The sequence below is a fragment of the Notamacropus eugenii genome, chromosome 1, assembly GCF_028372415.1.
Source record: "Notamacropus eugenii isolate mMacEug1 chromosome 1, mMacEug1.pri_v2, whole genome shotgun sequence".
NCBI lineage: Eukaryota > Metazoa > Chordata > Mammalia > Diprotodontia > Macropodidae > Notamacropus > Notamacropus eugenii.
Window position 1 is genome coordinate 438,145,510 of NC_092872.1, and position 13,488 is coordinate 438,158,997.

Below are 13,488 nucleotides of genomic sequence, written 5' to 3' on the forward strand. Positions count from 1 at the left end.
ATTGTATAGTAAGAAAACATCAAAATAGGTACATAACTTAGACATAAAGGTTGATATCATACACAAATTATGAGAGGAAGGAATATTTTTCCATCAGATTCATTGAGAAGTGAGGAATTTATGAAAAAAGCAAAAGATGGAGAACATTGTGAAAGGCAAAATGGGTGATTTTAATTACATTAAATTTAAGATCTTGCTTAAAGAAGGCTAATGCAACCAAGACTAAAAGGGAAGGGGAAAGCTGGGAAACAATTTTTACAGCCTGTGTCTCTGATAAAGGCCTCATCTCTAAAACATATAGAGAACAGAATGAAATAAATACAAGTCATTCCCAGTTGATAAATGGTGAAAGGATACGAACAGCCAGTTTTTAGGTGAAAAAATTAAAAAATCAAAGCTATCTATAGTTATATGAAAAATTATTCTAAATAACTATTGATTAGAAAAATCCAAATGAAAACAACTCTGACATACTATATCACACTTATCAGACTGACTAATATAACACAACACAAAAATGATACATGTTGGACTAGTGGGAAAATTGGAACACTAATGCATTGTTGGCGGAGTTATGAATTCTTGCAAACATTCTTGAGAGCAATTTGGAGCAAAAGACAACCAAAAATGTGCATGCCCCTTGATTCAGTAGCACCACCACTGTGTCTGCATACCAAGACATCAGAAAAAGAGGAAAGGAACCATATGTATAAAAACATTTATGGCAGCAAATTTTGTGATGACCACAAATTAGAAATTGAGGAGATGCCTATCAACTGTGGAATGGCTGAGCAAGTTTTGATATGTGAATGTAATGGGACACTATTGTTCCATAATAAATGATGAGCAGGTAGATTTCAGAATAACCTGGACAGGTTTACTGTAATGTTAGAATTAAAGATTTTTCCCACCCATTAATAGATCTCACTTGGAGCTCATCAAGGGGAGCTTGTTTCAGGGCAGCTTGTTTTGTAGGAAGGTCCACACCTTTTGCTAATTAATGAGGCACTTGGTTAGGCTGGTCCTGATGCCCTCTGGCTCTGAAAAGTGTATATATATTTTGAGGTGAGGTTTTCTTTTATGGGCTTACTCTTTGGAAGAAGGTTCATATGCCAGGTGAGACTCTGAGTAGCCATTTCCCCCTCCCCCCACTTTGAAAACCTAGATGTTGGTGCTTCTCTCTCTGGTAACTATGTATGTGTGTATGTAATGGTCAGAAAGTTGGATCTGTCGGTTAATCTGTAATGTATGTACTGCTTATGGTCAGACAGTTAGAAGCCCTGTTGTGTTTGCCTTTATTTCTCTGCTTGTATGTTTACTGTTTGTGAATGTAAACATAGTAGATTGTTGACCCTTCAAAAGTTGCTTTAGTTTTAGAAAAGCAGATTTAAGAGCCTGTAGAGCAAGCCCCACTGTGTATGCCAGGAGGCTTGCTGCTATACTTACATGCACTGATGTTCAGTGAATGAAGCAAAACCAGAAGAACACTGCATACAGTACCAGCAACATTGTACAACAACCAACTTTGATAGACTTTTTTCCTTTTTTTCACACTTCAGTAGTATATTTATTGGTTCATAGGTTCATATAACAAGCCTTTTAATCATGTACTTAGATGCTGTGGCCAGAGTTGAATTCAACAGAAAAATTCTATCCACCAAGATGGCTAATTACTAAGTGGACACAGCGATTCACATGTTGATTGAGTTTCTACAGAATATTACAGGTCTTTTAGGTCTTTCTGGATGTCTCACAAGGTATCTGCACTCTTCTTGAGTTGAGCTACCTCATCATCTTTCAGCTTCTTGTTGATAACGCTGGTCAGTCCTCAGGCATTCAGAATGCATGGAAGGCTAAGGAAAACTTCATTTTCAATGCCATACATCCCCTTCACCACAGTGGATACAGGATGAATCTTGGAGAGATTTTTTAACATGGTCTCAATTAGATTAGCAACACTTAATCCAATAGCCCAGTTAGTGTATCCTTTGAGTTTGATCACTTCGTAGGCACTTTCAATCACCAGCTTATGAACCTCCTTCCAGTATTCACTATCATTGTCAGTTCCCATTTCTGGATTCAGATCTTGGAGGGAAACTCCTGCCACATTCACTCCACTCCACACAGCCACACTTGAGTTCCCATGCTCTCCAAGGATCCAGCCATGGCAGCTGTTTGGATGGATGCCAAGTTTTTCAGACATAAGATAGCAGAATCTGGCAGAATCCACATTGCATCCACTCCTAATCACCCGGTGCTTTGGCAGGCCACTCAGTTTCCAGGTGACGTATGTAAGGATATCCACTGGGTTGGAAACCACAATTATGATACACTCTGGGTTATACTTTACAATCTGGGGAATAATAAACTTGAAGACATTCACATTCCTTTGGACCAGATTGAGACGACTCTCTCCCTCTTGCTGGAGGACTCCAGCAGTGACTACAAGAATCTTGGAACCAGCAGGGACAGAGTAATCTTTATCAGCCACAATTTTAGGAGTTTGAAGAAACAAGCTCCCATGCTGTAGATCCATAATTTCTCCTTTGAGTTTGTCTTCCAAAACATCAACAAGGGCAAGTTCATCAGCAAGACTCTTTGCCAGTATGCTGATACATACATACATAAGCCATACCAACTTCTCCAACACCCACAAGAGTAATCTTATTGTTTGGGGCTGCTGCCTCCTCTTCTGCAACTGGAACAATCAGTTTTTCTGTAAGAGTAGCCATTTTGTTCTGCCTAAAGAGTAGGTGATTGCCTGTGATGAAGTTTGTCCCAAAGAGAGAAGAGAATCAACTATGTCTTTCTCCAGCCACACCCTAGCTACAAGGTAGACATTTTTTCTTTTCAGCAATGCAATGATCTAAGAAAATTCCAAAAGACTCATAATGTAAAATTTTATCCACATCCAGAGAAAGAACTATGATAACTGAATTCAGATCAAACAATAGCATTTTGTCTTTTTGGTTTTTTTTCTTTCTTTGTATTATTTTCCCCTTTGTTTCTGATTTTTTTTTCACGACATAACTAATGTGGAAATATGTTTACTATGAATGTACATGTATAATCTACACAAGATTACATGTTATCTTGGGGAAGGGGAAAATTTAAACTCAATATCTTATAAAGTGAATGTTGAAAACTGGAAAGAAAAAAGAAAGAAAGGAAGGAAGAAAGAAAGGAAGGAAGGAAGGAAGGAAGAAGAAAGAAAGAAAGAAAGAAAGAAAGAAAGAAAGAAAGAAAGAAAGAAAGAAAGAAAGAAAGAAAGAAAGAAAGAAAGGAAGGAAGGAAGGAAGGAAGGAAGGAAGGAAGGAAGGAAGGAAGGAAGGAAGGAAGAAAAGAAGAAAGAAAGAAAAAGAAAAGTCCCTTTCAGTGGGCAAAGCCCTGATGACAGGGAAGCCAGAAAGTTGCCTGATCTCTCCCAAAGTTTACCTCTGAAGCATCATTAAATCTAAACCAAATTTAAACAAATTCTTGGAAGAGAGAACCCATGAGAAGACAGAGTAAAACATTTTTTTTGTTTAAGACAATTTAGAAGGACTTCAGGAAAGGTCCGTGTCACTTTGGTAAAAGGGGACTATAGCCCAGTGTGGATGGTATTTGAGCAAAACATCAGGAGGCTCTTAGCCACAGCATGGATGTGCAACAAAAACCCCTTTGTCCTGCTTCAGCAGGCTAGCAGTGAGGCCTCTAGTCCTAGCATAGAAAGGCAAATTACAAGTCCTGAAATGTCAGCACAACAGGTGCAACTAGTCTGGGCCACACTCAGTGCAGTGTTAAGCTACAAGCACCTGAGTCCCAACATGGAAAGTCAGTGACCAGATCCTTGGTCTCCAGTATAAGAAGGATGTGATAGTGTCCCCTGTGCCTCAGGAGTACAGTTCAAATTCAAAGCTTACTAAATAGGTTAAGAATGAATAAAAAGCAGAAAAGGGTCCTGAACATAGAAAGCTACTATGGTGACAAAGAAGATCAAAACATGAACTCAGAAGGGGACAACAATGTCAAAGTGCCTATCCATGATGAACCAAAGAGGAAGACAAATTAGTCTCAATCCCAAAAAGTGCTCTTGGGAGAGCTCAAAAAGGATCTCAAAAATCAAGTAAGAGAAGTAAAAGACAATAGTGAAAAGAAATGGAAGTTTTGAGGAAGAATTATGGGGAAAAGAGTCAACAGTTTGGAAAAGGAAGCACAAAAATTGACTGAAGAAAACAACTCCTGACAAAATAGCATTTCCTAAATTGAAAAATAAATCTATTAAAGAAAATAACTCCTTTAAAAGTAGAATTGGACAAATGGAAAAGGAGGTACAAAAGTTATCTGATGAAAAAAATTCCTTTAAAATTGAGTTGGTCAAGTGAAAGCTAATGTTTCTATGAGCTATAAAGAAGCAAACAAAATCAAAACAATGAAAAAAAATAGAAGAAAATACAGAATACATAGTTGGGAAAACAATTGACCTAGAATATATATTGGACTATTTAAGTACATGATTAAAAAAAAAAAAATGGACAGCATCTTTCAAGAAATTACCATGGAAAACTGCCCTAATATCCTCTAATCAGAGGGCAAAATAGTCATCGAAAGAATCTGCTAATCCCCTTCTGAAAGAAATCCCAAAAGAAAACCTCCAAGGAATATTGGAATTAAATCGTGGAATTATCAGGTCAAGGAGAAAATACTGCAAGCAGCCAGAAAGAAAGAATTCAAATATCAAGGAGCCACAGGCAGGATTACACAAGATTATGCAAGAATTAAAAGATTCAACATTAAAGGATGTTAGGGTTTGGAATATGATATTCGGGAAGACAAAATAGTTTGGATTACAACCAAGAATAAACTATCCCATAGAATTAAGCATGATCCAGGCAAAAGATGGACATTCAATGACACAGAGCTGAACAGAAAATTTGATCTTCAAATATAAGACTCAAGAGAAGCATAAAAAGGGAAACAGGAAAAACAAACAAACATGTTATTCAAGAAGATTTAAACTGTTTACCCTACATGGTAAGATGATACTTGTAACTATGGAATACTGTATCCCTATTAGGGTAATTAGGAGGAGTATACATAACTGATTGAATGATATAATTTTACTTTGACATTTTGATATAAAAAAAATAAAGGGTGAAAAATAGCATTGTTATAGAAGAAGAGGAAGGGAAATGTAGAATATGGTACATTACATCACAAGAAGAGGAACAAAAGAACTATTATAGTAGAGGGAAAGAAAAGAGGTGTTAGCATTGTTTGAACCTTACTCTCACTGGATTTGGCTTAATAATATATACACTCAATTGTGTATGGAAAATGATCTTATACTGTAGGGAATTAGGTGGGAAAAGGAGAAAGAAAAGGTAAAGTGGAGGGAATTATAGAAAGGAGGGCATAAGCGGGAGGGAAAAGGAGAAATAAATAGGGATATTAGAAGGGAGTACAGACTGACAGAGGTGGAGGTCAGAAGCAAAACTCTGCTGAAGAGGGAAAGGGTGAAAGGAGAGAGGAAATTAAAAATAGGGATAATAGAATGTAAGGAAATATACAGTTGCTAAACATAACTATGAATATGAACGGGATGACCTCTCCTATAAAACAGAATTGGATAGCAGAGTGGATCAAAAAACAGAATTCTACTATATGTATGTGTATAAATTATATATACATACATACATATGCAGAGAGACACAAGGAGAGTAAAGGTAAAGGCTAGAGCAGAATCTATTATGCTTCAGCTGAAGTAGTATTTTTCACAGAAATTAAGTCAGATATAAACAATTAGAAAAATATCAATTGCTCATGGGTAGACTAAACTAATATAATAAAAAAGACAATTCTATCTAAATTAATTTACTTCTTCAGTGCCATACTAATCAAACTACCAAAAATTATTTTATAGACATTAAAAAAAAAAAAAAACATCAAAATTCACCTGGAGGAACAAAAAGTCAAAAATATCAAAGGAAGGGGCAGAGCCAAGATGGTGGAGTAGAAAGACACACTACCTCTAGTTCTCCCCCAATAGTCCATAAAATACCCGTAAAAGTGACCCCAAACAAATTCTAGAGCAACAGAAGCAACAAAATGACAGAGTGAAAGAAATTTCCAGCCCAAAACAGTCTGGAAGGTCAGCAGTAAAGGTCTATCACACTGGTCTCAGAGCATAGCACAGCCCTCAGAGCGCAACCCAGCCTTGGCTGTCAGCATGGTGTGGAAGAACAGGACTGGATCAGGCCTCAGGGTGAGGAATCCGTGACAGCAGCTGCAGTTCCCAGATTACTCAACCCACAAATGCCAAAGGCAACTTCAAAGGTCAGTGAGAAAGCTCTTTGATCTGGGTGAGAAGGGAATGGGGTCTGGCCCCACAGCCTGAGGGTTACAGTAGTTGCTGTGGCACATCATCCATTTTAGGAACCCTCAACCTAATGACTCTGGGGGAATTGAGTAGCCAATCTGAGTCTTAGTCCTGAGTGGCAGCTCTGTGGTGAGGAGGGGCACTGGTGTGGTAGAGCTGGTAGAGGCCCTGGACAGGGAATTCTACTCACAGATATCGGGCAGAAAAGAGTGCTTGTGGTTGATCCCAGACCAGAGCACGGGCCAGAAGAGGAGTGAACTTCTCTTCCTTGATTGTGATACCCTGGAGGAACTGAGAAATTACAGGTCCCTAGAGTATACCCTCAACCTGACAAAGGACTCAAAAGTCAAGTAACAGGCTGGGAAAATGACTGAAAAAGGGAAAAAAATAAGAGTATAGAAGGTTACTTTCTTGGTGAACAGATATTTTCTTCCATCCTTTTGGATGATGAAGAACAATGCATACCATCAGAGGAAGGCATAAAAGTCAAGCCTTCTACATCCAAAACCTCCAAAATAAATATGCAATGGCTTCAGGCCATGGAAGAGCTCAAAAAGGATTTTGAAAATCAAGTGAGACGGATGGAGGAAAAATTAGGAAGAGAAGTGAGAGTGATGCAAGAAAACCATGAAAAGCAAGTCAACAGCTTGCTACAGTAGAACCAAAAAAATGCTGAAGAAAATAACACCTTTAAAAATAGACTACCCAAATTGGCAAAAAAGGTCCAAAAAGTCAATGAGGAGAAGAATGCTTTAAAAAGCAGGATTAGCGAAAAGGAAAAGGAGGTTCAAAAGCTCACTGAAGAAAACAGTTCTTTAAGAATTAGAATGGAGCAGATGACTTTGTGAAAAACCAAGAAATTGTAAAACAAAACCAAAAGAATGAAAAAATTGAAGACTATGTGAAATATCTCATTGGAAAAACAACTGACCTGAAAACTAGAGCCAGGAGAATCAATTTAATAATTATGGGGCTACCTGAAAGCCATTATCAAAAAAGGAGCTTAGACATCATTTTTCATGGAATTATCAAGGAAAACTGCCCTGATATTCTAGAATCAGAGGGCAAAATAAATATTGAAAGAATCCACTAATCACCTCCTGAAAGAGATCTGAAAAGAAAAACTCCTAGGAATATTGGAAGCAGATTCCAGAGTTCCCAGGTCAAGGAGAAAATATTGCAAGAAGTCAGAAAGAAACAACTCGAGTATTGTGGAAATACAATCAGGATAACACAAGATCTAGCAGTGTGAAAATCTATCTCACACTACAGGAAAGTAGGGGATAAGTGCGGTGTGGGAGGATGATAGAAGGATGGCAAATGGGAGGAGGGAGTAATTAGAAATAAACACTTTTGTTGAGGGACAAAGTCAAAAGAGAGAATAGAATAATGGGGGGGGCAGGATAGGATGGAGGCAAATATAGTTAGCTTATCACTACATGACTGTTATGAAAGTCTTTTGCATGACTACACATGTATGGCCTATAATGAATGGCTTACCTTCTCAGTGGGGATGGGTAAGGAGGGAGAAAAGGAGAGAAGTTGGAACTCAAAGTTTTAGGAATGAATGTTGAGAACTGTTTTTGCATGCAACTGGGAAATAAGAAATACAGGTAATGGTATATAGAAATCTATCTTGCCCTATAAGGCAAGAGAGAAGATGGGGATAAAGGAAGGGAGGAGTCTTAGAATAGTGGGCAGATTGGAGGAAGGAGCAATCAGAATGCATGGTGTCTTGGGGTGGGGGAAAGAGAGATGAGGAGAAAATTAGGAACTCCAATATCTTATGAAGATGAATGTTGAAAACTAAAAATAAATTAAAACACACAAAACAGAATATCAAGGGAATTCATGGAAAAAATGCAAAGGAAGATTGTCTTGTTATAACAGATCTAAAATTTATATTAAAAAATACAATCATCAAAACTACTTTGTATTGGCTAAGATACAAAGAGGTAGATTGGTGGAATAGGTTAGGTACAGAAAATACAGTAGTAAATGTCCATAGTAATGTACTATTTGAGGTTTTGGGGATAAGAATTCACTATCAGATAAAACGTGCTAGGAAAATTGGAAAATAGTATGGCAGAAACTAGGCATAGACCAACATTTCACATTGTATACCAGATAAATTTAAAATGGTTCCATGATTTTTAGACATAAGGGATAATGTTATAATCAAAGTAGGAGAGCAAGGAATAGTTTCACTGTCAGTTCTATGGATAAGGGAAGAATTTATGACCAAACAAGGGATGGAGAACATTATGAAAGGCAATATGGATAATTTTGATTACAATAGAAAGGCTTTGCACAAACAAAACAATTCATCCAAGATCAGAAGGAAAGCAATTTTTAGACTGAGAGACAATTTTTAGAACCAGCGTTTCTGAGAAAGGCCTCATTTTTAAAATATATGAAGAACTAAATTAAATTTATAGCAATTCAACTCATTCCCTAGTCAAAGAGTAATCAAAGGATATGAACATGCAGTTTTCAGATGAAGATATTAAAGGTATCTGTAATCGTATGAAAAAATGCTCCAAATCACTGTCGGTTAGAGAAATGCACATTAAAACAACTCTGAGGTACCACCTCACACCTGCGAGATTGGCTTCTTTGACAGAAAAGAAAACTAATAAATATTGGAGGAGCTGTGGGAAAATTAGAAGACTAAGCCATTGTTGGTAGAGTTGTAGACTGATCCAACCATTCTGTAGAACAATTTGGAACTATGCTCAAAGATGAAGCAAACTGCATTTCCTTTGATCCGGCAATAGCACTACTAGGTGTGTATTCCAAAGTGGTGATGCAAAAAGGGAAAGGACCCACATGTATAAAAATATTTATAGCAGCTCTTCTGTGGTGACAAGGAATTGAAAATTGAGGGGATGTCCATCAATTGGGGAATAACTGAAACTAATGCTCCTAATTTGGCTCTTTTAAACCAAAGAGATTTAGTCTAAAGCCGTTATGACATGAGAGTATTTCAAATATTTAAATGCAGTTTTTTATATATCATTTTTCTCCTCCTATGGCTCTTCTTCAGTGCACACGTATTTCAAGTTATGTCCTTATGGAATGCTTTTGAGTCATTTCACCCTCCTTTTCACACACTTTTGGATGCACTCCAGTTTATCAGTGTCCCTCTTCATTGTATTGTTTATAACTAGAAACAATACTATTAGATCTCTAATTCTCCATTACATTTCTTTCCATTCCATTTATATATAATTATTCCTAGGCATTCAACACAAAGGCTTACACAGAGTTGAGACAGTATTTTGAATTAACTTATTTTGAGATATATATACAAATTCAAGAATATATGTATATACATACATATGCAATACACATATACACATATGCATACACATACATGTATATGCACACACATATTCACATCTGTGTTTGTCTGTATGTGTATATATAACATGCACAAAGGTGCTATATAATGTCTATATACATATATCAGCAAATCAACTCTCATTATGTGTGTATATATGTATGTATGTATAAATATATATGTATGTGTATATATATAATATATGTATATATACCTGTACATATATACTCATATATCATTATTAATTTTATTTATAAATGATTTCTAACCACCACCACCCCCAAGTGGTAATCTAGCATTTTTTAATACATGAGGCAATCCCTTCATTCTATTTTTGGAAGTCTGTGATTTGTCAGGAAATACCTCAATATTTTTTAATCAAAATCTTCTTAATATGAGATACAGGCTGATTAGTACAGGTAAGTTTTCTTCCTCTGAACATTATATTTTGATAATTCATTCTAAGATCACATTACCTTTTTTGAGCCATGACTTATACTAAATTTTTACCCTTTCAAAACAGATAAACAGCCACTCACTCCCATACACATATCACACATATAAGCCTACACATATGTATATGTATGTATACACATGCATATATCTTCAATCACAGGCCTTTGAAGACTCCTCTGGAAAAGAAAGGGATTATATTAATTCAGAGTTTTTAACTTTTTGTGTGATGTGAACCATTTTGGTAGCCTGGTGAAATCCTATGGACTCTTCAGAATTTTATTTTTAAATGTAGAAATTAATTTATATAAAATAATAAAGCAGATTAATTATATAGTAATACAGTTATAGAATACTAAAAATAGTATCTATGCTCACATATTTACTATATATGAGTTTATATGCTGATATATGTGTATATATATATGCACCCTCATATTTTATATACATACATGTATATGTATGCATATACATATACAATTGCATGTTCATATGTATGTATATATGTTTACACTCCAAGTTAAGATATTTAAGTACAAATACACCTAACATTATTTGTAGTTATAAGTGCTGTAACTTTTTTCATAAGAACCTTTATTTGGCTATTGCTTTTAGGCATCAAGAAACAGAAAGGCAGAGTGGCTTTGAAGAAAGTATATTATTTTCTATAAATCTAGAGGTCTGGGTTTTATTCTTGACTGTTACCAAGTTAAAAGTTCTTAAGCAAGTAATTTTCTCTCTTGGGGTCTCAATTTCTCTGTGTACAAAATGAGAGATTTAGATTAGATGATTCATCATTCCTTTTTGCCTTTTAGATTTATATCTTTTCAGTCTTGAGAGCCATCATACCTTGGAAAGAGAGACATCAAAGGAATTGGAAGAAACCTAGAACAAATGAATACCTATCTGCAATTCTGTCTACTTTTTTACTTTACTTAGGGATGGAATTCGAGTTTAGTGACAGAGTTCCTTGCCTGATATATTAAGGTTTGATTTCCTAAGGCAGTCAGTTCCATAATAGACTCAGAATGCTTTCTGGAACAATCATTGGGAGTTGATTTTCCTTTCTAATTGACAATAATAAGGGTTAAGTGCACACAGGGGGCTGAAAATTAGCATCATTGTTGGGTATTGTAATGGTAGAGTTAGCTCTGCTGCAAGACAAATGACTGAGAAACCAGCATAATTCTTTTGAGCTGATATATTTCCCCATGAGTTAGTTCTTAATTTTGAAAACTCTTGAGGTGAAGACAACAGTCTGAAATACATTTTTTGGTCCTAATAATTGTTGTTGTTCATTTTTTTCAGTTCTGTCTGATTTTTCATGACCCCATTTGGGGTTTTCTTGTCAAAGATACAAAGAGTCATTTGCTATTTCCTTCTCTAGATCGTTTTATTGGTGAGGAAACTGATGCAAACAGAAATAGGTGACTTATCCAGTATCACACAGTTAGTAAATGTTTAAGGTAGGATTTGAACTTAGGTCTTCCTAACTCTAGGCTGGGTGCTCTAACCATTGTACCACCTAGCTGCCTAATTATATCCACTCATTCAGTGTAAAGTCAAAGACATTTTTAAAACAGAGTTATCTCTTTTGTTTAGTCGAAATCTCACATGTGTCCAACATGGAACCTTTTGAGTATAACACATACAAATCAATAATGATTGAGGCACTCAGTAATTATAGAGCTATTAACATTAAAATTTGCAGATATGTATCTATAAAGGTGTCCCTCAAAAATTAATACTCAGAGCACTGCTTCAGCCCATTTTAGAAATGGGGCTCCAGTCAATACTGATAGAAGAGTATATAAAGCATATTATGGAGTCATCGAATGTTAAAAATGAAAAAGTCAATAGAGTTTATTACAACCATCATCTTAATTTTACATTTGAGGAAACTGAGGCTAAGAATGACTTGTGCATTGTTACATAGCTAATTATGCACATTAATAATAAGATAAAACTATTGTAACTAGCATGATCTCCACAAATTTAAATACAGTAGGTTATCTTAGAAACAATATGGCATAGTAAAAGCAATTCTAAACTAATATATTAGGAAATCTGGATTCTAGTCCCAAATCTACCCTTCACAAGCTCTGTGACTTCAGACAAGTTACTTCACCTCTAAATATCCTGGTTTTCTCACCTCTATAATGAGGAAATTGGACTACAATATTTCTGAAGTTTCTTCATTTCTATTATTTTGTATCCCTACGTTTCTGCTTGTTCCAGCTTTCTGCGTTTTAAGGTTTCCTTCCAAATTTAACATTTTATAATTCTACTTATAGTTAGAAAATGCTTTTGTGAGATTAAAGCCATAAGTTTGTTTTTCAAGTATTACTTTCAGAGAATCAGTAAAGAAAAGGTATTTAGACAATACTTTCCCTATTACATTCAATGACCTCTGAGATTCTTTTTAATGTTGATTCTCTACTTCTTTATAGTCCTTTCTTTCCATAGACAGCAGCTTATAGTCCCAAACTGCTACTTATTCTTGGTTCTAATGGGATTTTTAAGTGAATTAATCCTAAATTAATATTCCCTAAGTTGTATATGGATCTGATGTGATAGGCAAACTGCATGAGGAAGGTAAATAGGAAATCCCATAGTACTTTAGGCCTCACTATAAAATACAGCCACCATGCTGGTTACATGTTGAAATGACAGAAAAAGAAAGAATAGGGTGATGAAATCAAGGAGAATAAATTGTGAAAAGTGAAATTTCACCTTTTTCCTACAATTTCCTACAAACCAACAAGCAAAAAAAGGATATGAAGTAGAGGATCAAGTCTTCTCCAAGTGATCTAAATATTTTCAAAAAATGGACTTTAAGTAGATTTTAAACAAAAAAATATGTAAACTGCTCAGGTGACAATGCTTTTCAACGAGAGATGAAGGGGGCAAGGAGAGGGTGAATGAAAGAACATAAATGAAACCCAGGAACAGAATCAAATCCCAGAGTGGACAGAAATCCAGGCAAAAAGTGTAATGAATTGGTAGAGGAACATGTTGGCTTCATGGCTATTTCACTACTCATTAGCATGGAAGACAAGTCTTTTGCTGTGAGTAAAAATGGTTTTCTTATGTTCCTGTCCAAGACAATACTCCAGGTTGACACATTAAACCCTTTGTACACATTATTGCCAGGAAGGTTGACAAAATGATTTGTGGACAATTAGCAGCATGACAGTAGGTGATGTAGAGAGAGCTGAACACTTCTGGAAGGATATGAGGACATGTGCATATTTTACCTAGCATTATTTTTTTTTTTTTTGCTACTGGGATAATTTCAACCCCTCCCCCATTTTTTTTTCAAGAAAGGATGTGG

The 13,488-nt window shown here is 35.8% G+C and overlaps 1 pseudogene; it reads right to left on the reverse strand.

Annotated features, from left to right (window-relative positions):
* Positions 1 to 1,720: 1,720 nt before the first annotated feature.
* LOC140526554 (L-lactate dehydrogenase B chain pseudogene) lies at positions 1,721 to 2,746 on the reverse strand (annotated as a pseudogene).
* Positions 2,747 to 13,488: the final 10,742 nt, after the last annotated feature.